The 27,962-nt window shown below is 42.1% G+C and overlaps 1 protein-coding gene across 4 annotated transcripts in view; it reads left to right on the top strand.

The window, feature by feature from the left end:
- The window catches only part of LOC143032751 (phospholipid-transporting ATPase ABCA3-like), a 166,921-nt gene that overhangs the window by 77,549 nt on the left and 61,410 nt on the right, over nucleotides 1-27,962 (top strand). The window contains exon 3 of one of the 4 annotated variants that reach the window (XM_076197727.1): nucleotides 23,853-23,894. The exons of the other annotated variants lie outside the window; for them this stretch is intronic. The gene's annotated coding sequence lies outside the window, so the exon portion shown is untranslated. The remainder of the gene's footprint in view (nucleotides 1-23,852; nucleotides 23,895-27,962) is intronic. 4 annotated transcript variants of the gene reach the window in all.

The raw sequence follows: 27,962 nt of genomic DNA, 5'->3' as shown, positions 1-27,962 counted from the left end.
TACTAAACAAATTTAGATTTAAGGAGAAAATAGGCAAGAACTGGTTTACCAATAGAATGGTTAACGAATGGAATAGACTTAGTGACCATGTAGTGAGCGCTGAAAGAGATTATTATTTTAAGAGAAGATTAGATAAATTTATGGGTGGGGATGGTAAGGGACCTGGAACTGCTTAGTGTAGGCCTTATGGTCTCTTGCAGTCTTCTCCATTATGTTCTTATACCACGTAGTGTATATTCAAAGCCTTCACCCCATCCATCCATCTCCTCATCTCATTCTCGATCTTCCTTTCAAGCACTTACGTTTTCCACGATCTCTTTGCGAGTCTCCCATGTCATCCTTCACTTATGCCCAAAAACCCCTCAACACCCTAACCGACAGCTTTCATCCCATCTTCGCTCTGTCTCGTATCTATAATTATCGATCTATCCATTCTTGTAACACATGTATATTTCAGACACCTCATCTAAAAAATAATAGTAAAAGTTCTCCCATTCTTTGTATGTTTTCCGTAATATTAGACATACCTTTTGCGATGTTCAGCAAGTTGATTACCGTTTGATATTTTGTTTTAATTATTGATATTATATTGTGAATAAGTACGTTCTTCCTGTAAATTGGTACATGATCGCATTACAAATTTCGTTCATAATGCGCGATGAATTTCCTGCACTGAATACGAACGAAGTTACGACATTCCTTTATTGCGCATTGTATTGCAACACTGGGTTGCTGTCTGCACTAGCAACCGTCCAGGACGAGCATATGTAACGGACTTCTCGCCTTTTCGAAAAGGCGTCGTTCTTGTGTTCGGTTATGGTAAATGTGTTGTCCTAACACTGACTTCAAGTCGACGTCTGGAGGCGGTAACGTTTTCTTTAGTTATTATCATTATCGATATTGTTATTATCATCATCGATATTATTATTATTATTATCATTATTATTATTCATTTTCCTTCCTTTCACTCTTTTTTTTTCTTTCTTTATCGTTTTCCTTTTTCCGTTTTCCTTTCTTTGTTTCTTTTACTGATGGATTTTGGTAGATTGTGCCAATGATGCCAACGCGCAAGCACACACATGCACACGCACACACACCTTGTGTGTGTATTTATAACGAAAACAAATTAATGGGAAGTTCAAATTGACCCAGCAAATATACTATCTTATAGTGATCTCGGTAACCCCCAAAATCATACGCAATAATTTTCCTGGAATAACTGAAAAACACACAAAACAAAAGACAAACTCAAACCATGGTGCCCACAGCCATGAATATGATCGTTGACAGTCCGTATATGTAAACGTGATAGGTGGTGATAACATACAATACCTCAGCACGAAAACCGGACGCTACACACCTATATCAAAGTAACAGGTCGGGTTAATTCATACCTATAACCTTTGTGTTGAAATATACTAACCGAATTTGCTCAGTTCTGGGGTGTCACAGCTCCGATGAACTTGGTAGTAATAGGAGAAAAAAATAAACCTTATAGTTCTTGGTAATTTGATACAGCAGTGCATATCATCGCAGAGCGACCTTGGGGGAAGACGTCATGAGCACGGAGGAAAGGAGTGAACAGGGCGTTGTCACACGCAGTTTTCGCATTTTTTGTTTCCGGTTACACCAGCTGATTCAATTCAGCTGAGGGATGATTCGTGGCTTATTTGTGGTGCCTCAGTCCACTGAGGCTCCATTTTGTCCTTTAATGTACCTTCAGCTAATTAAAGTCGTCTGGCGTCAGCAAAAAAGAAAAATCAAGGTAATTGCTGCACGCTTGGAATGATCTTCAAGGATTCCGAGATGAGAGTGGGTAGCAAAAAAGGTCATGTTAAGCTTAATTCATCATCCCTATTCCTCCCTACCCTCTCCCTTTTCGCTTAGCCCTCATCCCCATCACCCGTCGGAGGGAGGAAGTAGAAGTGAAGGGCACCAGGCAGACAGCTGATGCCCTTGGGCGCACGCCAAGCTGCTTGGGGTGTGGAGACAACTCTCTGATCTGCTGGAGGAAGTTGCCTGCCTAGGTGGGAGGGACGGGAGCTTAATGTAGGTGGGGTGTTTGTGTGAATGAAGGAGTTTAAGTTGGTGTTGCGATGTTGAGTTTCTGTTGAGCATTCACCGAGGCTGTGAATGTATACTTCTTTTCATGGAACCTTGTCAGACCCTACCCAGGTTCTTGGCATTCTGTCTGCATGTTGACCCATCTCTTTACTTCTCTCTTCTCCTCACTCTTCAAATCCTCTTTCCTTTTCCATCCAGATCCCCTTTCAACTGTACTCATCCTTCCTAAGTGCCTGCCTCCAAGAGTCGAGGCCTCTTTGATTTGTGTCGGTTAGATTGAAGACAACCGGTTATTTACTTTACGGTGCGGCGTTGCAATGTACAGTATGGTTTCCCGCCATTTCTCCTTCCGCGAGCGCACAAGCGCGTCAGGCTTCCCGCCATCATTCACAATATCTGATCCTTCCAACAACTCCGAGGTTATCTTTTCATATTTATTTACGAAAAGGAGACATATTCACCTTTGCTGTTACATCTGTTCTTCGAAAATTAGTTTTATTTCCTGATACCTATAATAATAACCCAACTGCAGATAACAAAATACAATATTTTTATACGAAGGGTGCTGGAATGGAGGATGAGATAGAACACGAAAAAATAATTTATCAAGCATATAATTCTCATCCCCTAATCTCGCCGTACAAATCTACGGAATTTAAAACAGTATATTGCAGAACGATGCTGTGATTGCTTTTATTGTTTCAAAAGTTAAATAACGCAATCACCATTTGTTTCCGACGACTTCCGGTGACAATGTTTTTGTTTCGGTAAATGAATGCAGAAATAGATATGTTAGAGCCAAAACAATAATAACAGAAACGTAAAACGGATTACCAACCGAAAACATATTACTACTTATATTTTATTTACTTAAACTCGTCCACAGATCATGGTGAAAATTTAACTTGTCATTCTTTCCAGCAGTGGTCTCAGAGTGAGATGGATTTTTATTTTTATTTTAGTTTTTAATAATGTAAAGATTAGCTCGAGATGTATTCGCATAAACAATCACTTCGTGCTGTGGAACGCTTCCCTTTGGAAATGCGTGTTCGTGGTTCCGTGTTGTCGTGTCGAGTCCTGTGCATAATCTTCTCGGTCTCTTAGACCGTGACCTCTCCAAAGACATTGCTTAGGGCGATCTCCGCCTCTCACTGTTGTACTGGATCCCCACCTTTTCAGTTCGACCCCCACCAGCCCCTCCCACGTACTCCACACCACCTTCCACGAGTCTGTATCCAAGTGCTCAACTTGACTTACTATCCTCGCCTCCCCTCATGACCCTGTCCCTTATGCTAAGTTTATCATCACAGAGTCGCTCGCCTGTTCCCCCTGCACCTACTGGTTTCCCCTTTTTTCCGTGACAAACTGGTTTTTCCAAACTATCAGACAAGTTGTTCGCACCCTCCTCCAGTAGCCATTTCCTCCATCCCATCTAGCCTCTCCCACCCCCACACGCTCGCTGCCTTGCAAATCAGCTTTGTCGGATTACACCCTTCTCTATGGTGTCGTTGAGGTGACTTCTTCGTCCTTGCTTCAAACTAGGACGCACCGGCGTGCCTCGACTGTACATGCCTATAGGTACGGATGTGCAATTCTTTTCCTAAATGACAATTGTGCGAATGAGGTCTTAATTGGTGACTGCAATATGTTTTCATACAATACAAGGAAATCGTTTTTGGACAAAAAAGGATAATGTTTATATGTAAATAAGATATATCAGTGAAGTTGTAAAAATTAATGTACATGTGATTTGCATAGGAGGAACTAGTGAAGATTTTATACTTCATAGGAGTGTTGTCGATGCTGTTGGGTATGCGCAGAAGCTGATGATAAACATTGTAACCGTCGCGTGATTCAAACGACTCCATTCCGCTCTCCGCCAAAAAAAAATCTATTCTTTTTTCACGTTGCTCAATCGGCCAAATTACCATTCTCTGTATTCTGAAAACCCATCTTTGATATAGTGTTGTCTAATATTTTTTAGGTTTGGAAATTATACATATATTTTTGGGGGGCTGAAATTATGTTTTTCTTTTGGCTTGAAGTGTACTACAATCGCTATAAATTCATATGTTTGTACAAATCAGCCTCCACCCAAGTTCTGTCCCGTGCGTTCCCTTGGCAACAACGCCCCCCCCCTCTCCAAGGTCAGACCAGCATGATCGACACCCATTCAGGATAATCACACTTGCAAAAACCAATGATGACGACTATCTCGATAAACCTCTCTGACACGGTAACTCCCCTTTATATATTTAATTCTAGCTAACACTAGACGACTTTATGCAATGGAGGGGGTATGACAGCACCTAATGTGAAATATAAGGTGCTGTGGAAAATATTCGCTCTGCTTCCTTCCTCAACCGACTTCTCTCACGATTCAGCCCCACCCCCACCCCCATGGCAATGATTCCCCACCTCAACTCACCCTTCCTCGCATGGGTCTGAGCCAGGGCGGTCGTATATCATGATCCAGACACGTCAATTTCTGGCTCGATACTTATGAAAAGTTATCATAGGCAAGGTCCCTTAGAGGAACAAATGCAGCGGAAATATATATACATATATGTGTGTGTGTGTGTGTGTGTGTGTGTGTGTGTGTGAAAGAGAGAGAGGATAATACATGATAAATATTGGTAGCGGCTTTAGTTTCTTTCGAACCAGTCCTCTCTCTGAAGGACTCGGGTCCAAAATGGAAATAAACTCACACAACCTCATCCTACCTCTACCAATATAATAAATGATTTTATTTATTGACAGGACATAGTTGTGGATATGTTGATATTATCCCATTATATCCAAGTGACTCTGTCTCTTCACGTGACTAGCCAGAACTGAATATGTTAAAGGATCGAACTGATTGATAGAGATGTGCTCACCTTATTCCATTGTGTGGGAGAAGGGGAGTTCGCCTTCAATTCAACTAAATAAAATTGTGTGACGTCAGATGAAACAAATTGTTTAAAGTTGTCATCAGGGCAAGAGAGCTTAATCCATGTTTAACTTGGTTAGGATCAAGTGCTAACTTAGTTAAGTGCAGACGTATCATTACGCAAACTACCCAAACTTTAGGTTGTATTATTACCGTGAACATCACTTGGTTCATAGGAAAGAAAAATTACAATTGTTGCCTAAGTTTCGTAGTTCCCCAGAAGTTGATAATGAGGACGCTTGGGGCCTTTGCGTGGTGTGTACCCGTCGAGTTGAGGGGTTGAAAGAAGGTGAAGACGAAGGATGGACAGATTTTCTCTCACATCTCTCATGACCACCATTAGCAGACAGTTGTCTGTCGCTACCAAGTTGAAACTGGAGTAGAATAATAATTTTTTGTTAATTTAATTATTTATTATGTCTAATGATTTATTCATTTTTAATTGTGTGTGTATTTATTGCATGTTAGTCACCTCACAGGGCTGACGTATAAAAAAAATCTTGCTAATTTCGATTTTTGCAACTACAGATCTATTGTATCTCTGGTATATCATTTACGAAAATCTCATTGTTATGCAATTAACGTATAGAATTTTTTCGTGTGCTGGATATTAAGCAAGGGAAGTTGTAAATTAAGTTCTGGAACAACGGGAGCAAGATTTTTAAGACGTTAGTGTCATCCTTTAGCTTTTATTGTGGTAATACAACAATTTTATTAGGTTGAAAGGCGAGTTTGTGTCAGTAATGGGATATCAACTGATTAAAATTCATTTTTGACCCATGCCCACACCTTCGCTGGATAAAATTGTTTAAAATTAGTCAAACTAAAAGGTTTAAAATTGCGGCAAACTCTCTCGGGCAAAATGAAATGACGCGCGCTTTGGTCTTGGCCCTTGGCGGGAAAAAAGTCGTCTGTATTTTTTTATTTATTTATTCATTTTTCATAATAACTTGCGTTACACTGTGACTTAAACGTTATAGCTACCCTCAGGTGCCTTCCTCACTGCATCTACTACCTGCTATGATCATAACAGCTAGCACATACCACAATCGCCTGTTTTATCTTCAATACCAACTTCTCGTCGTCCCGCCAACCCCCACTTCCCCACTACCCTCACTTTCTGCACAAATTCCCAACCTTAGTTCTCCAGACCACCCACCACGTTACCTAGTTCCCCCTCCCATTTCCCCCATTTTCTCTCCCCTATTATGCAATTTCCCATTACACAATTTCCGCAATATTCAGTCATGCAACACCAGTTGCCTTCTTTTGTTCTCTGCTGGAGCGTACCTAACCCCCCCTCACTCCTCCCTCCATGGCCACGCCATCGCTCAAGCATCTGGTTAGATCACGCACATGACGTTTACCACCTCTCCCTCTCTCCCACCTCCTCCTCAGCCCGGAGGCTGTGAGTGATCGGAGAAAGGCTTCTGGTAGGATGCAGTGATGTCTATAACGAAGAAATAATCTAGTAATAAAAGCACTCATATTATCAGCACCATCGTCATTATAATTACAGACACTATTGTGAATAATAACCGATGATGAAAAATATCTAGACTACGAAAAAGGAAAAGAAGAACGACAACAGCCAGCGTAACGTCAAGAACAACGAGTGCACTTGCTCATTTACTGGAGCTGCCCCCCACCCCCAGGTGTGTTTAGTCACCTGTGTATGACCTTTAAGATGAACCCCTCTGTGCCTGACTCCCCCTCCCCTCCCACTCCACTCCCACCCGCCTCCCACACCCAGGCCGGAGGACAAAAGCACCTCTCTTCGAGGAAGACTTCCAATTTCGGTGCTTTAGAGTAAAATTCCCTGTAGGAGGAAAGACAACTCTGATTCCGAGCCACCTGCTACCATGCAAGGTGTCTCTCTTCAGGCACTGGCTATGAGGAAAAATCCGAAATTAATTCGACAACGCCCGGTCTGGACTGGACATCCATCAGACGGCTGATCAAGATGGCTGGGCGGGTATATATACCCATCCCCGTAAAAGGAAATAGATAAACAGATGTAACAAAGTAATATAAGTAATAATGATTATAATAATAACGATAATGGTAATAAATATAGTAGTAATGGTAATTGATAATAATAATGATACCTACATACATATACCAAGGCTTTTTCCCCCTTCCAAGGGAGGTAGCCAAAAAGGGAAAGGCTTAAAAACACTCCCACCCATTTCATCCCTAAATACACTCCACACCCCTCCCACCCTTCCTCTCATCTGAGCACCTCCTGGATGACGGGTCATCCCTGCACCCTGCCCACCGCCTTGGGTCAGAAGCAGTGTCGCAAGACACAGTACATCCACAGCAAGGCCGCTTCATTTAATCGGCGACCCCCCCTCTCCGTCCCCCTTTGCATATAAGGAGAGGACGGGGAGAAATCCCTTCGGGCTGCGTCAAAAATTACTCACCCATACTACCCCACCCCCCACCCCCCCGCCCATTCCTCCTCATGCAGTCACAACATCATCCATATACAACCATTCTCCACTCACCTCTGTCTTCCGTCCTCTCCCTTCCTTCCTCAACAGACATTCCCCTCTTCCCCAAAGCCCCCTTCACCCCATCCATCCACCTCATCCTAGGACGTCCCCTCATGTTCACTCCCTCCACATCTGCCTTCCATACCTCTTTTACTAGTCTTTCTTCACTCATTCTTTCCATGTGTCCAAACCATCCTAATATTCTTTCATCAACCCTATCTCCCAAATCCTTTTTCACCCCTGTTCTCCTCCTCACTTCCTCATTTCTCACTCTATCTAGCCTAGTAACCCCCACCATACTTCTCAGACACCTCATCTCAAACACATTCAAACTCCTTCTCTCTTCTTCTCTTATGTTCCACGTTTCTGCCCCATACAGTGCTGTTGGCACAATCACTCCTTCATACAGTCTCCTCTTCGCATCCATTCCCAAATGTCTATTCCTCATTACACTCTTCAAACCACCAAGGCATTTACTCGCTTCTCTCAATCTACATTCTACCTCCACCTTCACTCCACCTTTACCCACATTTATCTTTAGCTTTCTTCTATCACACACTCTCCCAAACTCTGCCACCAGCTTCCTCAATCCCTCCTCTGACCCTGCCACAAGCGCAGTGTCGTCTGCAAACAACAGCTGGCTCACCTCCCACTTTTCTCCATTTTCTTTAACCATCTCCAATCCCTGACTCACTACCCTAGCATTCACCTCTCGCACCACCCCATCCATGTATAAGTTGAACAGCCAGGGCGACATAACGCATCCTTCTTTGTTTCCTCAATTCACTACCCTTTCTTCTATTTCCCCCTGTCCTTCTTGTTCCACACACCATCCTTACACACTTTAAGACTCCCTCCTTGAACCATCCCCATTCCTCCTCCACACCCATCTCTGCTCTATCCTTTACTCCCTCCCACTCCTCCTTCAGCTTCTTTTCGTACTCCTTCTCCTTTTCCTTTTCATTCAAGGAGTTCACTCTAAGAACCTCCCTACCTTTTGTCCCTTCTCAACTTACCTTCCACCAAAAAAGGCCTCCCTTTCTTCCATGCTCTTCTCACTGCCTAATGATACCTAATGATAATTAATTAAATGCAAAATCGATACCAGCATGAGTCGGTTGTGAGTCACCTGACTTGAGAACCGCGAAAATGAGTAGAATAAAACGAAGTCGATTCAACCTGATGAACTACATCAGTCAAGTCATGCGTACGTGTGTGCGTGTGTGTACAGCTGAGAAGCAGATCCGTACCTAAATGAGCAGTGATGATGACCTTCCATGTAAAATGGTATGTCTCATTCTCTCTCTCTCTCTCTCTCACTCTTCCTTTGTGGAGTCCATATGCTTTATCAGGACAGTGCTTGCACCTTTCTTCGGCTGTACACACTTGAATCTGTTAAATTGAGGGCATCCTGTATGCCAAGTGACTGCAAACGCTCCATTTTTCTCAAGACTTCTTTCCTGTCTTCATTTTTTTTTGTCTCCGTAATTACGTTCCCACGACGCTCCCACCCCCATCCTCCGTTTTCTTTTCTCATTCTTCTTTAATTGCGTCACATGATTTTTCTTGTTCATTCTGCCGCAGCATCTGTAACATTTTCTCATTAGTTTATACTTTCCTCCCCGTTCCTTCTTCCTCCTGCTCGCCCCACGTCTCCTCCCATCCATCCTTCTCCTCTACTTCCTCCTCCTCCTCTTCGTCTTCTTGATTCACCCATTTTTCCATCTCTTCTTCGTCGTCTTGCATTACCTGCCTTTCTATCTCCTCTTCCTCTTCCACCTCCTCCTCCTCCTCCTTGTCCTCCTCCTGCACCTCCATTTCTTCCTCTTCCTCCTTTCTCCTATTCCTTTTCTTCCTCCTCATCCTCCTTTTCGCCCCTTAAGGCTTCAACTGTGGCTAAATAAACATCTTTTATTAAAAACCATAATTATACGTGTTTACATCAACTTGCAAGAAACAGAAAGATAAAGGAGCCCAACTTGATTACATCTTTTATATGTATGCATGTGTTTGTCACCAAACTTTTTTTTTTTTTTATACTTGAAATAAACAATTCCCTCTCGATAGTCGTCCCGTCCCTCAAGCTACTGTTCCCTGGGAACGGTTGAAAACAGTCGTTTTCAAGATTAGAAAGCTGAAACTTTTCTCAGTTAGTCTTACCTCCTGTATATAAACTAACATCAGTATTCTCATTCGTATATTGTTAATCAGTTTTGCACCATGAATTAATATTGTGCAATAATTTTGGATCTGGGATAGAGTGGGGGTGGGGGTGGTCATTCGTAGGAAGAGCTTTCGAGTCGACAGACCCCAGAAACACATTTGTTTATTTATTTATTTCCTGGGGTTAATAAAATAGTCTGGTGTTAACCAGATTAAAGTGGGGAAATTGTTAAATGTTTAGGGATGAGGTGGGTTGGGTAGAGGGGAAGGAGGGAAGTTGTGGTGTGAAAAAAGTGGTCTAGATTAGTCATGGCCAATCGGATCGCGCCATTTCCTCCAAACTCTCGTCTCCTCGAGAGATAATATTTTTTTTCGTACTAATATAATTTTGAGAAAAATATTTGATTAATAAAATATATTAATAAATAAATACATGTAGAGATAGGTAAGTAAAATGAATAGAATTGAAAGTAAATAAAATTAATAGAATTGAAAAAAAAATGTGTGTGTGGCATCAGTGTCAGAGATTACTCGCCTCTTTAGTAGAGACGCCCGTGACCCGAACGATTTTTTGTTAGCCATAATAAAACATGTGAGTGACTCCCACTCTCCATCGCTCTTTACTCTCTACATTGGAACCATGTCCCCCCCTCACCCTTTTCCATCAAATCTCCATCACCTTTTACATTCCTCGTTCGCTTCACTGAAATTGTCACCTTCCCCATTCACTTACTCGTTCACGCACTACTTCCTTGTCTCCCTCCTCTCCTTCTCTCTCTCCCCCTCCCTCCAACTCTAATACTTATGTCCTTATATATATATGTCCCATAAGCTCATCTAATCTTGTCTTTTTCTTCCCTTTTCTCCTCCCTCCCTCATATGGCTTGAGTACCGACACCATTGTCTCGTGTGTGTGTGTGTGTATGTAGTATGTGTGAGTGTATATACATACATATATATATATATATATATATATATATATATATATATATATATATGTGTATATATATATATGTGTGTATATATATATATATATATATATATATATATATATGTATGTATACAGGCTTTGTTGAAGTCTACAGCAGTAGTAGCATTGTTCAACTTGTAAGAAGTACTCTCGATATTTCTAATGAGAGAGCGGAGGTTGGAGGTCAGGGTATTGATAGAATATCCATGGTACATGGTGTTTACTCTAGACGTCTTTCGACCCAACCAGAGGTCTAGAGTAAACACCATGTACCTTGGAGATTCTATCAATACCCTGACCTCCAACCTCCGCTCTCTCATTCGAAATATCGAGAGTACTTCTTACAAGTTGAACAATGCCACTACTGCTGTAGACTTCAATAAAGCCTGTATTCAAAATGGCCTCCTTCCAAAATATATATATGTATATACACACACACACGTATTTATATATATATATATATATATATATATATATATATATATATATATTTGGCATTAAAATGTAAAGAACGCTGTCGAATCGAAGGAGTTAACCCCCTAAAAGACGGTGACGTTCCCTTTGCAAATTTTACTCTTATCAATGGTTATGAGTGTCAGATCAGATCATGCAAAATGTTACATTTATTTTCCAGGTCCGACTGTTTGACGGGAAAGGCTTCAGATTAATAAAAGAGTTTGAATCCCTCCAAGAATAAAGTTTATGATGTAAGACACCGGTTGGAAGAGGTTGAGGGGAGAGAGGGCGTATGGGTCTCCTTAGATGGCGCGGGTTTGGTTGGCGGAAAGGTTTCCAGGTCGGCGACGTTAAGTCGACACTTTTCCTGCTTCCTTGGGTCCTTTTACGGGACATAGTATACGCATTATTTGTGCTTGTGTGTTATAATAGGTCACGGAGAAAAGGCATAAATGCCGACAGGAGATCTTTTGGTCCATAACGAGGCCAGATAAGAAAAAGATAATAATAAAAATAACGAAGTAAACAAACGACTAGATAAGCCTAATTTACAGACATGACGTCATATCGCGTCGGTGTTTATTCAGTTGAAACGTACAACTTTGAAATGCATTACATTCCAGTGTTTCTGCAGGAAGTGCCTTTGATTAGTGTGTGTTGATTAGTGTGTGTGTGTGGGTGTGGGTGTGGGTGTGGGTGGGTGGGTGGGTGAAGATGGACCTGTGTTACGTCACTGGTTTGAATCGTACGGTTGCACGAAAATGTCTCGTTAGGGCCAACGAACTCAATTACATAACCCAGGATTTCAGTAATCATGATACCCCAGTTATTCTGTGGCTTTCTGCATGTATCCTTTGTTATTCGCGTTCTTGTCGAAATGAACAGAATGATACTGACACAGAGAGGAGTGTCCTACGTGAACCCGCTTGTAAAACTGGGTTAAGTAGTTCTACAATTAGACAAGAATACGTTTCGTGACAGACCCTATATATATATATATATATATATATATACGTTATTATATAACTTCAAGACGTCCATACACTTTACATAAGAATGAAGGAGACTGCAAGTGACCATAAGGCCTACACTAGGCCTACACTTGAAGCGACTCGGGCAGATTCTCTTCCCAGATCATCAGTTCTTGACTTTTTTTTATTTCATTAAGGATACTATTGTGTGTTGGTGTTGGTTTGTCTGCCAGCCTGCCTGCCTGGCTTGCCACTCTGCCATGTGCAACGACGTGACGTCGGGTCGTCGGCGGCAGCTAAGCGACGCGACACCGGATACTGTTTGTCGCTCGTTTCATCTCCCAACAGGAAGGGGAAGCCCAGTCAGGAGAGAGAGAGAGGGGGGGGAGGAGGAAAAGAGAGGAGAGAGGGGGGGAGGAGGAAAAGAGAGGAGAGAGAGGGGCAGGGAAAAAGAGAGGGAGGGAGAAAGAGGGAAAGGGAGGAAATGGGAAAGAGGGAGACAGAAAGGGAAAGAAAAAAAAAACGAGAAGGTAAGATGGAGGGGGGGGGAGAGTGAGAGAGAGAAGGATAGAGAGACAGAACACGAAACTGTTTGCAACTATTTACGTAATCAATCCCTCTTGGTTTTCATTCCGAGCGATGCGACTTTAATTAGTAATCTCCTACGACACAAACTATCCTGTAGGAAAAACATAAATTTTTCACTTTTTCTTTAGTCCTATGCGATGACAGTTTCCTAAAATTCGATTTGATCAGTTGGTCAGGAATTGTGCGCCGGTCTCGCATTCGCTTAGTTATGGATTCGAATCCCGCACTCCTCTCCGATTCCTAGTGGTAACGGTTATCTGTTCATGACGTCATACACGTCTTTATTCGAATGTTCAGGGGATGGCAGACGAGGAGCTGTAAAACTCTAGGGTTTTTCTTTATATATATATATATATATATATATATATATATATATATATATATATATATATATATATATATTGATTTCGAAGTGTCCATGAATCTTGTTTTTTTATCTTCTGTGCATGACTGTACAGGTGTCATACGTACGTAGAACTTTTGTAGATATTACAAGAAAGAACCTTGGCAGGCGACTTGACGTCATCACAAATCCGTTTAAATTACGAAGGCGGAATACTAGTGACAAGCTCACCGTTTCTTATCTTTTATGGTCATCCATTCGTAATATGGATGACATGCAGCCCCCACCCCTTCTAGCCCCCAACAACAAAAAATCTTACAATTATGTGTTAAAGAAAACGACAAAACTTCGACGAGATTTGTACCAGATTGCTGGTATGTCGTTGACGCGTCTCTTCGACTTAGCAACACTATCGATTTTATCTTAGCCAAGGTTAGACGAATTGGCTCATCCGGTGCAATAGTTTTATTAAATATTTCTAGCCAACATAGATTTGAGCTTTCATACTCTTTCCATAGACACAAAGTTTCTGTTAAGTTGCAGACCTTTAGGTGGAGTCTGTGCGCATTACGAGCTCGGCTCGGCTCGGCTCGGCTCGGCTCGGCTCGACGGCTGGCAGACCTTGTCCGAGTGACCCAGTGCCCTTGGGCGGCGGCGAGTGACAAGATTAAGCTGTCACACCCTCGGAGGCGAGGCCCGTTCCCGTGACAAGTTCATCGTCGATGACTGACGACAATATTAATTTCTTAGGAGAATTAAGAATAGAAATAAATAAGTTAATAAATAAATTAAAGTAAAGGTTCCACCGTAGCTGGCAACGAGTGTTGAGTCTTTCCGTTGATCGATCTTCAAGTGAGGTCCGATTCCACTCTCTCTCTCTCTCTCTCTCTCTCCCTCCCCTTTAAAATGACGTCACTAAGATTACTAAAGGTCTTGGTTAAATAAAATCAGCTAGCGGCACTTGCAAATGCATACTATTTTTTCGTGTATTGTGATTTTTGTAAACCATTTGGGTGTTTTATCCTATGGTTATTTTATCTAGTGCCAGGCGATTTAATTCAGCTATGGAAAGACCCTCCCGGTCACTTGACATGATCGGGTATGGCTTGCATTCCCGTCTGTATTTTTCATTTGTTTGGTTTGCGTGCGAGATTGCTTAAATTTGCGCCTTATTTGGGCGCATGCGTTTTGACGTCATCAGTTATGCAGTTGAGAACTGGAGTCAAAGACCGTCCGTGATTTTGACCCACTCGCTACGTTGATGTAGTACTTTTATTTATTCATCTATTTGTGTTTATCTATTTATCTATTTTATTTATGTATTTAGATAATTATTTGTTTTTTGAATTCTAATACGGAGTCTATACTAATGTCGAAATCCATATGGGATCAAAGTACAGTTGGAGAAAATAAGTTTATCTGCGTTTTAGTTGGAAGCAAAACAAAATGGATTTTTCGATTACATAAAACTAACAATAATATGTCCGCATATTCTCATTAGTAGAGTTAGACAAATTTGTTTACTCGTGATTTTTTTTTTTTTTTTTTTTGCGTCGTTGTCACGAGACACCGAGACTGCAGCGCGCCAGAAAATGTCGACAAAAATGTCGTTTTCTTGGCCGTACGTCGACGTGTTGCACAAAAATTTCGTACCAGCGTTATGGAGAAGAATTTTTCTCCCGAATTATTTAGCGTATTAATATTTCAGTCCGGGATTTATCTGACAATGAAAAGGACTTTGGAAATGAAATTATGAAAAAATGATAAATCACTGGCTGTCGCTAATCGATTGAGCCTATTGGTTCAGGTTCTACGGTAAGGGACCTTAGATAATTTTTTATTTTTTTCTTAATCCGCTTTGCCATTATATTCCACTGTTTATATAAGCACTGACCTGCGATAGGAATTCCCCCCCGTCCAATAAGATAAATGAAAACGATGAATAAACAAATCAATCAATCAAATTAATCTGGAAAGGCACGATTTGAGCGAGAGGACGAAGGGGAGAGAGATAGAGAGAGCGAGAGAGAGCACAGTATCGAGGGCTGGAAAAGCTGCAATAGGAATGGGCTCCCTACAACCCGGAAAGCTAAGTGCACTCGACCCTCGATTTAAGGGACCACAATTTATTATTTCAGACATAAGGGACAACCCTTTATTTGAACTAAGTCTTTCTGGGTCGAGAGCCCGTCTATGCAGTCCAGGACACAACCTTTAGCGGAATAAAACAACCTGGCGTTTGCTCTAATAATATTTGTATACTCTGTACTCAGACAACTCAATCCCACCTCAACCCAACCCAACCGAATCTCCGTCACGTTTAGACAAAAGGGTACTTAGGCCCAGTAACTCCCCACACAAGGAACTCCAGCGATGGAGGGCGTGGAGTGAGGACAGGAGGAAGAGGAGGAGGGGAGAGGATGGTGTAAGTGGGGAGTCTATGGGATGGGTGGGCAACCCTTGGCACGCGTGCCCCAGAGCTCTATTTAAAACATATAGATTGGGGTCCTTATAGGAGGTGAAGGGAGGCCCATATTCGTACTTAGGTCTGTTGTTTATGTTATTGTGTTGTCACGAGAGAATTTTTTTGTATCAAAGATTTGTCTGATTTCGGCACACGCTTAAAATGTTGCCCAGCCCTGCTCTATGGGATGAGGTACGGATGCCCACAGGAAGCTGTGACGAGGAAGATAAATATCTGTGTCACTGTGCAGCGCGCACGCGCGCGTGTGTGTCTGTGTATGTGTGTATGTGTGTGTGCGTGTGAGAGAGAGAGAGAGAGAATTACAATATACTCGTAAAAAGTGGACCATTTTCGTGGTGTGTATGTGGGTGTGTGGATGTGATCATCATGGTTTTAGTTCACATCCTGGGCTCGTGATCAATAGCTATTACCCTTCAGAATGAGAGCTCAGAGCTATACGGGTAAGGTTGTGACCTCACGCGCGCGCGCACACACACACACACACATACACACACACACACACACACACACACACACGCACACACAAAGAACATACAAAATAGATAAATAAAAAAAATTAAGGTCGACTTGCAGTGCTGTGATACTTTTTCAATCCTGAGCTGAGACCGAACTCAGGACCACTTAATTGACAGACCAAGTCAGTGCCGCTACACAAGCAAGCCGGCATATATGTGTGTGTGTAAGTTCGGGCGTGCATATGTGTGTGTGTGAGTATATGTGTGCGTGTGCGTGTGAGTTCGGGCGAGTGTGTGTACGAGTGAGCGTGTGTGTGTATGTGTGTGTGAGTTCGGGCGAGTGTGTGTATGAGTGAGCGTGTGTGTGTATGTGTGTGTGAGTTCGGGCGAGTGTGTGTATGAGTGAGCGTGTGTGTGTATGTGTGTGTGAGTTCGGACGTGAGTATGCGTCTGTGTATGTGTGAGAGAGGGAGAGGGAGGAGTGTGGAGAAAGAGAGTGAGAGAGAGGGGGTGACGGAGAGACATTCGGAAATATGGAGAGATCATGAAAAGAGAAACACGTCAGCTTATTTAATCTTGGCAGATATTTATTTGAAAATATATATATATATATATTAACCACTGGGTTAACATTCGTGATGACATGGAGAAAATTACGAAAAGTTATGAGCAACACAAAACGGAATAACCAGTAATTAAAAAAAAAGTGTCGTTGCTTTTTGGAAAACGCTCCATCAAGGAAAACGACCTATCGTCACTTTAGACGACAATTAGTGCTACCAAATGGGGAGGAGGGGGAAGAGGTGGGGAAGGGGGAGAAGATGTACTTTGGGACTACAAGGACGGGGGGGGGGAATGGGGGGGGGGTTGTCTATCGATCTAGCTCCACATTTTCGTTAATCAGGACCACACCTATCGATTGTTTCTTCACTGGGCGTGATCAAGTTGATGGTAAACTGAGTGTTTACTCTCTGGTATGTGCCATGCGGGCGTTCGTGCGCGCTCCTTAACCATATACGTGTAACCTTGACCTACTTGCGGATGGTGGGCGGATGAGTCAGCCTGGGGAGAGGTGGGTCTAGGGGAGAAGGGGGTGTAGGGGGAAGGGGGTCTAGGGGGAAGGGGGTCTAGGGAGAAGGGGGTGTAGGGGGAAGAGGGTCTACGGAGAAGGGGGTGTAGGGGGAAGGGGGTCTAGGGAGAAGGGGTGTAGGGGGAAGGGGGTCTAGGGAGAAGGGGGTGTAGGGGGAAGAGGGTCTACGGAGAAGGGGGTGTAGGGGGAAGGGGGTCTAGAGAGAAGGGGTGTAGGGGGAAGGGGGTCTAGGGAGAAGGGGGTGTAGGGGGAAGAGGGTCTAGGGAGAAGGGGGTGTAGGGGGAAGGAGGTCTAGAGAGAAGGGGTGTAGGGGGAAGGGGGAAGAGGGTCTAGGGAGAAGGGGGTGTAGGGGGAAGGGGGTCTAGGGAGAAGGAGTTGTAGGGGGAAGAGGGTCTTGGGAGAAGGGGGTGTAAGGGGAAGGAGGTCTAGGGAGAAGAGGGTCTAGGAGAAGGGGGTCTAGGGGGAATGGGGTCTAGGGAGAAGAGGGTCTAGGGGAAAGAGGGTCTAGGGAGAAGGGGTCGTATGGAAGTGTGAAAGGCGGGTCGGCAGTAAAGTCCCTAAAGTTCAGTGTAAACAGTAGACCATAACCTCAGGGCTTGAGGCCCGATGGCGGGGTGGGCCACAGCCTGGGTATGGCTAACACACAAACAAGTTTATATAATGATTATTATTGTCTCGAATTTCACTAAGTGGAAACCCCGGAGCCCCACAGTGGATGGCAACGGTCCTCGGTCCCTCCCAAAGATCTTTCTGATAAAAAAAAAATATATAATAATGATAATGATAATAATTGGTGTTTGTGTTACAGTAGTATGAGGGGAGCAGTCGCCACTCCCCATATGCGACAAAATGTAAGAAGCACAGTTAAAATTGAGAGAAATCTTGGGTCCAGCCCAGAGACCAAGTACCAGCCCTCGGGGCTGCACCTCCTAATGAAGGTGACGGGGTTGACAGGGTTTTGAAAATGGGAAGCTTTGCTTTGCATCTTGCAGGAGCGCCATTTGTAGATACCCGTCACTGGTCTTTATGCTTAGGTCAGTGGTCATGGGCCCCAAGGATGTCGTGACAAGTATTTAGGAGGGTTATGGAGTGCTGTTGCAAATTATACATTTCTATATAATTTGCTGAATATAGAAAAAAAAATACTCTCTCTGTGCCGGGAGAATAAATATCAATATAATTATGACTGTCAACTTTGTGATAAAGCAAAGCGTTCATCTTCATCAACATTTTATTCCAATTATTATAATCATTATCATTATTATTTTACCCTTTTTAGGCGGGGTGGGATTTGGGAGAAAAAAGAAAAGGACCCACACGAATATTGAGAACTCGTGAAGGGGGGAATGGAGTGAAAAAAATTAAACTGAAGAATAATGGTTTAGATCAGTGTTTCTTAACCTGGGATACGAAACCTTAGGAGTAGGCTACGAAACATGATAGCCAGTGCAATGATATTCTGTACATTTACCATGAGAAAGCACAATGTACATTCATTGTATCCTACTAATTGACATATCTAATTTGAAATAAAAAAAATTACCTTTGTTCAGTAATTGAATATAAATTATCTAATCATTTCTCATCAAGGTTTGTATCACTAATCCTTTTCATATGTTTGCATTGTATTTATATTAGACGGGGGTATGAGAATTTTTTTTTTTTTTTTTTTTAGATAATCAAGGGATACGGGCACTGAAAATGGTTAAGAACCACTGGTTTAGATATAAAGAGGACGCATAGATCCACACAGAAGTGGAAAGTGCACACGTGTACATACCTGTAACAGAGGGAAGCGAAAATAAAGAGGCAAACGCATCAAGTACGGACGAAGCCATATGTGTCGTGACATTGGAGTTTTAAGTTATACAAAATGTACTTAGGGCCGTGCGGTAGCCTGGCGAACACAGTGTCAAACTTATGAGCGGGTGGTAGTGAGTTCGATTCCCAACACCCGCTGTGTGCTTCTTGCGTTGGCTCCCGACAGCCCTGGCCAAGCGGGGAGGCGACCCAAACATCGGCCTTAAAAAAAAAAAAAAAAAAAAAAAAAAAAAACAGGTGTTCTAATCCCACCTCCGAGTGCATATGATAAAGGAAACCATAAGAATGGAGGCGAGTGAAAGAGACCATAAGGCCTATACTAGGCAGTTCCATGCCCATTACCACCGATCCTTCCCATACTTGAAGTGATTTCATCATCTCTTAAAACAGTCGATAGTTTCAGCGCTCACAACTCCATGGTCTGTTCCATTCGTTAACCGCTTTTTTAAACCAGTTCTCAAATGAACAAGGAAGAAACGGTGGTATTCTTAAACAAAATATTTACCTTCTAAGGATTATAAGATTTATATAAGGATTTTTTTTTTTCTTTTTTTTTTTTTGAATACCACCGAAAGTATTTCAGTTCATCAAGAGACTCTTGTCATGGAGACCCAATGAAATCTGCACGAATTTGAATAAAAATCAACATTCCGTGTCCAGAATTAAATAAAGAGAACACAAAACTCAGAGTTTGTGCTTGTGGGTAAGGAGTATCTATGAAGCTGAAGAAAAGATGGGTTTGTCTTAAGAGGGAACAAAAGTATTAAATCACTTTTTGGAAAGGATTTGAATTGGTCTAACGGTTACTGTAGAGGATACAAGAACTTATGAATCACCCGCCAAAGTGGATGCTCTCTTTCTCTCTCTTTCTTCCTCTTCTTCTTCTTTTATTCGTGTTCATGTGTTTTCTTTAGCCTTGGAAGAGAGTAACCACGCACGACGGTCGTTACAAGAACATTTTCTAGAAAGGGTCTTATATAACTTAAGAGTCTTAGAATATACCCTGGGAGACCTACATCATACTTTTGAGTCAAACACACCTGTGCACAGGATGTGTGTGTGTGTGTAGGTGAGTCATCATGGTTTGGACCACGTGTTGGACCCGTGACCGACAGCAATTACCCTCCTGGGTGAGAGCTCAGAAATGGACATTATGTGTGCCTGGGTCTGTGTTTGTGAGTTCATGGGTTTTATGATCACACGTGGACCCGAGTTCTCTCCCCCAGGGGGTGGCCCCAGCCCTCTCCCCCAGGGGATGGCACCAGCCCTCTTCCCCAGGGGGTGTCCCGGCTCGATCCCCGGCCCCGGCATGAACTTTCTGTCTGGGACCATCTTACTCCACCCGTCTAGACAGTATATCCACCGTCTGAACCAACCGTCCATACCTTAAGCCGTTATCACACTGAGCCATTTTTCCTCCGATTGTTTGAGTAGATTTGCTTTCGGGAAGGAATCTGATAAGCTGGAAGAAAATAATATTCCTCCAGCATAGCAACTGACATTCTATGTATTTTTGTTGAGAATCTATTGACAATCTATTGACACATTTGATCAATATTGCAACCCTCATTGTCACGGCCAGTCCTTTTTTATATGATAAATAACTTTGAACCATAGTGTAAAATTGTTTGTTATTTGTATATACAATATTATATTTTCAAACGAGTTTTTGTATACATGTACACTGGATATGCTGAATCTTTCTTCATCCGTTTCCGTTTTCTTCTGTTTCTCTGCCTCGCGCGATCGCACTGGTGACGTCATTTCTTCTGCATCTCTCCCATTGTCGTCTCTCACTCGATTCTGCCGCAAGGCGATTCGGTAGGGAAGTTTTCAGTTTATTATTTTATTTGTATGTTTTTTTCCACTATGTGTGTTTATGTGTGTGTCATCATTTGTTTGTGTGAATGTAGTACGTTGTAAGTACAATAACTGCGCATACACACACATACACATACACAAGCGCGTAGACACACACACAAACGACTACGCACAATTATTTTTCGTAATGGCTTTGACAAAAAAAGGGGGGGTTACTATGTCTCTCGTTGCCTTCTGCTCTTTACCACGCTCCCTGGATTTTTTTTTCTTTTTTTTTCTTTTTTCTCCCTAAGATGTCTTGGAACTTCAAAATCTTCTTCACGTAATGTTCCGCTACACGCAGGGCCTGAGGTTGTTAGCACCTTTCACCTTTTTCCAGAGCAAGCATTGCATTCCAGTCCACTTCTCCTCTCCCAAAAGATCAGTTATTCCTTTCCTGTGTCGGAACAACTGTTCTCGACCAGGGAAAGGTTTTGTGTTTTACCAAGAGCCCTGGAACTTTTGGCTTCTTGGTATGATGACCGTCTCCTCCCCAGGGTTATGCTCCTCGCAGCCCCAATGGGTTAATTAATGGGCATTGGGCTAGTAAACAGACCTGGGCGCGTTCCTCGACTTTTGGGAATAGCGTTCCTGTGTTAGCGCTCCCAAACTATTAAAAAGTCCCTAAAAAAAAAAAAAAGTAGTGCGGTCCTCAAAAAATCTAAAAAGGTTAAAAAAAATGCGTTCTTCAAAAACACTACAGTACACAAGAACGCAAGAACGCAACGAGCGAAAACACTTGAGGAACGTTATTCCAGGAACGCACTATCAGCTGCCGGAAGAACGCAGCAACGCTACCGCACTACCCAAAATCGAGGAACGCGCCCAACTCTGCTAGTAAATGGGGTATCACACCGGGCTATTTTTCACTCAACGTCATACATCCAACCTCCATTTGAATTACTAGAATAGGACTTCGCTTTCAGAAATCTAGATTTTTCTGAGAACATTTCAACAGTATGTCTAACATTCGTATAGATTTAAAATCTCTTAGTTCATCATTCAGCTTTGCTATATATGACGGAAAGATAATTTGATATTTGGAGATTTGAAAATTCAAATATTGTAACCGAAGTCGTTTTTACTCAAACGAACTCTCAACAGTCGGCGATGGCGAAGCCTGTGGTCGCTCAGTGTGATAACCTCTTATAAAACGTCCAGTAGGTTCTTACGATTCACGTTATCTAAGCAGTACTTTTTGTTGCGGACAAGATGCAGGGATGACCCGTCATCCAGGAGGTGCCAAGATAAGAGGGAGGGAAGAGGGTAGAGGGGAGTGGAGTATGTAGGGGATGGAATGGGTGGGAATGGTTTCTATGTCTTTTTTTGCTACCTCCGTTGTAAGGGGGAAAAAGCCTTTCGTATATGTAAGTAGTTTTTGTTGTGAAGTTAAAGTCTATAAACCAGATCAATTCCATAATTCTCAGTATATCTCTCCCGTATGTGTATTCACCTTGGTCGTTGGATCACGTGCTGGACTCATGATCGACAGTTATTTTCCCTCCCGGAAGAGAGCTCAGAGCTCGTGTTACCGATCTGTAGGTAATGCTGTGACCTTACACGCACCCCCCCTCCCCAACTCCCCGACCACGAGAGTTTGAGTAACGACTAGAAGTGCAGCGATACTGAAATTGTTTTAGCCCTGGGCAGGATTCGAATCCGGACCGCCGTAGTGACTGTCGGGGACTCTATCAACCGCTCCACCGAGTCGTGTGTGTGTGTGTTCGTGCGTGTGAACGTAACGATACTAACGGGTATACAATTATTTTACATTTTTCTGTGTATTTTTTTTTTCGCGCGTGCCCACTTTCCCCATGAAAGACGCATGTAAAATGACAAAATAATTCCCAAATTGATAAAAGAGTGGACCCGTTGAAAAGAGTTAAATCTGCCCAAGCTTAATCTAGATTATTATCAAAAGTCTTCGAGAAAATGTGTGGAATGTGGTGCAGTTTTTCCCAAGACTTGTGCAAATGCGAGATAAAATTCCACAGCTTCAGTCTGGACAACATAGAAGCCAAACATGACCCTCTGTAAATGTCTAGGCTAAAATTAAATATTATCACTAAAAAAATGAACCGACAACTGTGTGTACGTTCGTTTGTGTAATATCAATATACAGTAAAGTAGCTACGTTCATTTAGAGTTCGTTTCTTTTCTGACAAAACTAATTTTAACTTTCTTAAGGACAGTAGTTCTTAATCCTTTTTTTGGCTAAGACCCAAAATACTATGCTTGTACAAACGTGTGACAGAAACAATGATTTCCTCCTTATACAATAATGACTTAGGGATTCTACAGTCAGGATTAATATTTTTATCATATTTTGAACAGGAATATTGGTGAAAATAATAAGTCTACAAATCCTTGGTGACCTCTTTAAATGGCTCAGCGCAAATTTGTTTCTTGATGTTTTCAAGCATAGTCTTCAGCTGGTCCCTTCTTCCAGTATTTTATTTAAGACTGATTTCTACAATCAGATTCAGTCGTTTATATTCTTATAGACCCTCCGAAGTGTGCGTGTTTGTGCACGTATGTTTGTGCGTATGTGCGTGGATGGGTATGTGAATGCGTGTGGTTGCACGTGTAATTATTTTTGTGTGTATGGGTTTGTATGCGCGTGTTAGCTTTTATTATTTTTTTTTTTTTTTTGTAAGCACGCTGGGCGTAAATAATCCATTCAGTAGGCAACTAGTCAACCATTGTCGTGTCCAACTTAACCTAAGAAGGTGGATGGCATTCAGAGCGACCGCTACAACCCCGATAAGGGGGGCGGATGTGCACCACGGTATACATGAGGAGCGTACGCACACACGCACACACACACACACACACACACACACACACACACACACACACACACACACTCCTCCATACGCATGAGGAGTGGGTGCCCCATAGGAGTCCAGGATAAGGTTCACTTCGCATCCAACGAGGTCATAGCAGCATCGACCTGGGACTCGACGCGCCTCGTTAGGCTCTCCGCTGTACAGGTCGTCCTCGTCGTCGTCGTCATCGTTGTCGTCGTCACTCCCCTGACGTTCCGAGAATCATCGTCATTATCATCTTCATTGACGAGGGAGGGAGGGTGTGGGGAGGGTACTAAGTTGGGGGGGAATTTGGTACTCTGAATCTAATCAGCCTTTCTATTTCCAGGTTAGTTGTGCGCTGGGATTTGGCTGCTGCGCCAGCGGGCAGGTAGAGTGCCTTGTACGAACTTGTAGATATGGAAGTTTTTTTAGCATGTTGTGTATCCAGATTATTTTCTTATTGTTCTTATATATTTTTAAACGATTTTTTTTTATCATCATGCTATTATGTGGATTCGGTGTCTCGATGTTTTCCTCTTTCCCGAAGCCGAATTTCGAGTATTTCGCGTTTTCTCTCATTTTCTTTACCACTTATTTACCATTTTGTTTCTTTAGTTTTCGTCGTAGCGTAGTCCATTTTCTTCGCTCGTCCATACCCGTCTTCCACTTTTACTTTCCGTTATCTTCTATCCTCGTAGTTTCCAAATTTTCCTCCTCTTCTTTAGAGTCTGCTTAAATCTTGTGACGTACTTTGTAGCGGAAAAAATACGTAAATATATTTATGAACGTCGCCGATTAGAAAGGGTCATGTTTCCACCGATGTCGTTCAAGCGTCGAGCAAGTCAGTCTTGCTGAGTCGTGCTGGTTTGAATTCGCGCTTCCCCGCGTGCGTTCGAGAAAGAAGAAAATTATTTTGTTTTCGACCCTGGAATATGAAAGCCCACGGTGCCAGGACACACCAATGCGTCTGAGGAGCAAAATTTAGTCATGCTTTTTTTCCTTGTTGCTTCTCTCTTTCCTCGATCAAATCTCTTATTTTTTTTTTTTTTTTTTTTATCTTCGGTCTTTTCCTTATTCTTGGACCACTTTCGGTGACACACGATCGATCAGCCCACAAACACGAAAGTTTAGATTTTTTTTTTCCTTCCTCGTTCTTATTTTGCTTTTCATTTTACATAGAGAGTAAGTGTATCTTTGAATTTACCTGATGAAATACGTTTTCCGTTGGGTAGACGCAAAACAGTGCGTTTATTATTGTATGAATCTTAAATGAAGACCCGAAAAAGGGTCTTAATAGTACGAGGTACCAGTCATGTATATACTCATGACTCGTGTTGAACCATCAGTTTTTAAATCCATATGACAAGTCGTATTTCTCTAGATTCCACAGATTATAAATCCTTGTTTACATAATATTCTAACCTCATTAGATCACAGATTTTAGTACAGAATTAATTTAACTTTAGAGACAAATTACTCATAAAGAGAGGTCTTAACATTACAACCATTTCAGCTGATTTTGGTTTTATTTTGTGACAGAATATAAAAAACGTGCTAAACACGAAAAATAGGTTTTCAGGGCCGAAAAAGGGGGGGAATTTTGGTGAGCACTACCTTGCCAACCCCCTCCCCCCCTAAGACCTGAGTACCGTCATAAAGGGCCCCCTAATTCACCACTCTCGTAGCTGCACCCGATTCTCCTTCAGGGACCCATTACATCTGTAATATCCCTTGGATGCTCCCCCCCCCCACCCTACACGCCCAGCCACTTCTCCTCTTCCTTTCTTCTTCTTCTTCCTCCCTCCTCTCTTCTTTCTTCCTCCCTCTTCCCTCTTCCTTTCTTCTTCTTCCCTCCTTTCCTCTTCTTTCTTCCCCACTCCTCCCTCTTCCGTTCTCCTTCCTATCTCCTTCTACCTTTCCTTCCTCTTCCGTCCTCCTCCCTTTCATCTCCCTTCTTTCCTCTATCCGTACCTTCCTCCATTCCTTCCTCTCTCCCTTCGTCCCTTCTTTCCCTTTCCCTCTCTCCCTCCTTTCCTTCCTCTCTCCCTTTCTCCTTCCCTTCCTCCCTCCCTCCCTTCTCCCCTTCCTTTCTCTTCCCTCTCATCTTATGGTTTTCGTCCATCACCTGCCCTCTCAACTTCCCACCCTCTCCCTTCCCCCCTTCTCTTTATGTTGTACACCTGTAGGCCCACTCCATACTTACACTCTTTCTGTTTTTACTTATTCATTTATTTATTTTCTTTATTTTTAGCGCCTTTGTGTTAGATGCGACCCATCGTGGTGCATCGCGCTCTTCACTTGTTTCTTCGCAATGGAAAAGCGGAGCAGCAGTAGGCGTTGTGGTTCCCAAAGTAGTTTGATTAAAGTCATAAAAATAATAATGATAATAGTAATGACCATGAAAGCGATGATGATAATACTGATAATGATAATGATAAAATTGTATGCAAAAAGGGCCCTTACCCCCATATAAGGGTGCTGGGCTAGCCAAGCCATACTCCACACCCATTTATAGTCCCTAACCTATCTTCGCTCCTTGTGGACGAAGGATCACCATCCCCGACAGCCGAAGCTAGTTCACCCCCACGACTACGCCATCAACAATATATATATATATATATATATATATATATATATATATATATATATATATATACATACACAGAGGAATAGCATGTATAATATAATTAGGGATTACACAACAGATAACACCCATCTCTACCTGCTCTGTTTATCGATTTAATTACTTTATTATCCAGTAATTGGGTAAATAATAAAACTGGTAAATTAATCAATGGAACACGAAGATGGGGGTTGGCGTTGCTTGCCGTGTATTTGATTTATATTCTCCATGTAATACCTTCACCGCAAAATTTATTCACTTTGTTGGCTAAGTTTCAATGGGATGGACGTGGTAGAGAAACAGCTCCCTTTGGCCCATCTCCTAAGCCCATCAACACCCTTTTCTCAACCCAGATGTGCTCTGACATAATAACCTCATTCCTCTCTCTTCTTCATTTCTCTCCCTCCCTCTCTCTTCTTTATTTCTCTCTCCTTCCCTCTCTCTTTCTCCTTCTCCCATTCTCCCCCTCTTTAGAAACAACCCCACATAGGAGACGGCATTCAAGCGTGTCTCCACGTAGAGATCCGTGGAATGAGCCGCGGATCGTCGCCGGCTGCCTTGGGGACGCGAGCTCCCGGTTGGTGAAACTTGAGACAATTGATCGCTTGTAAGCTGCTTAACGGTAAATCTTCTCGCGTGATAGTTCAGGTCTATTGATACTTTTTCTTTTCTTTTCATGTATCCAATTAGTTTTCGTGTGCTTTTCATAAATTTCGTAGATGTCGAGTAACTGGTACATAAGCTCCCCGTGTACGTAAGGCAAAGGTAACGTCCGTCAGTCATACTACCCTCTTCGTTTGTTATCAAATGACTGAGACGGAAGGGGGAAATACGCTACAGTATTAATGTATTCGTTTTTTGACTTATTTTGTTTTATTTTGTATATTTATCTATCTGTTTTATATTTTCTAACCTGGGCTAAATTTCCTTCATTTCATGATAAGCAAGGGACTTGATGAAGATTATAGCATTTCCCAAAAAATTTGAGTAGACTATAAACAAGAATTTTGATTTTGCATGAAGATGCAATGGGCAGATGTGGTATTTCATAAAAAAGGTATGGCGGAAAAATGCTGGGCCAAGGGAATTTGAATTGTTTGTATAAATATAAAAAGTCAGTAGTTTTAAGTTTGATCAAAATGTTTTTTTGTTTTTTTTTGTGTTACCAATAGATTGAACTGATTACCAATTAGTGTTACCAATAGATTGAATTGATTACTTTTCGTGGAATTTCTCTCTTGTAATTCTATTTATGATACGAACTGCCTTACCTATAATTTCTCTGCAGATTTAGCTAAAGAGAAATCGGAATCTGAGTATGAAATTATCATCTGGAAGCAAGAATGACATTGAAATAAATTTATAATAAACTCTCTCCTAATGAAATCAAGAAAAAGAGTTGACAGCCATATCGAATGTATTTATTGACAGATGTGAAAGTTTCGTGCTATGTTGTAGTTACGTGTTCGAATTTCTTAAAAATCCATTACTCAGAAAGTTTTGTTACGAAATATTGGACTCTCCGCGCCACTCACAGCATTTGATAATAAAATTTATTTAACGATGGGAAATATTTCACGAAAAAGTATATATTCTGTGTTGGAATATGACCCCATTGATTTACCAAAAATATATATCGAGACAATAATGATAATAATAATGTAAACGTGATTTCCATACATAAATGGTGTTTGCCATATTGGAACGGAAATCTCGCCCCCGGACATGATTTATTGTTGAATCTGCGAAATGTACGTCCTCTGTTTTGGAATATGACCACATTTCTTTATCAAAAAATATATCTAGACAAAAAACACAATATAGACATGAAAT

This window comes from Oratosquilla oratoria, chromosome 14, assembly GCF_046742065.1.
Source record: "Oratosquilla oratoria isolate Oo_2021 chromosome 14, ASM4674206v1, whole genome shotgun sequence".
In the NCBI taxonomy this organism is placed as follows: Eukaryota; Metazoa; Arthropoda; class Malacostraca; order Stomatopoda; family Squillidae; genus Oratosquilla; species Oratosquilla oratoria.
The sequence above is the reverse complement of the archived record's forward strand: the minus strand, read 5'-3'. Positions and strand labels throughout refer to the sequence as shown.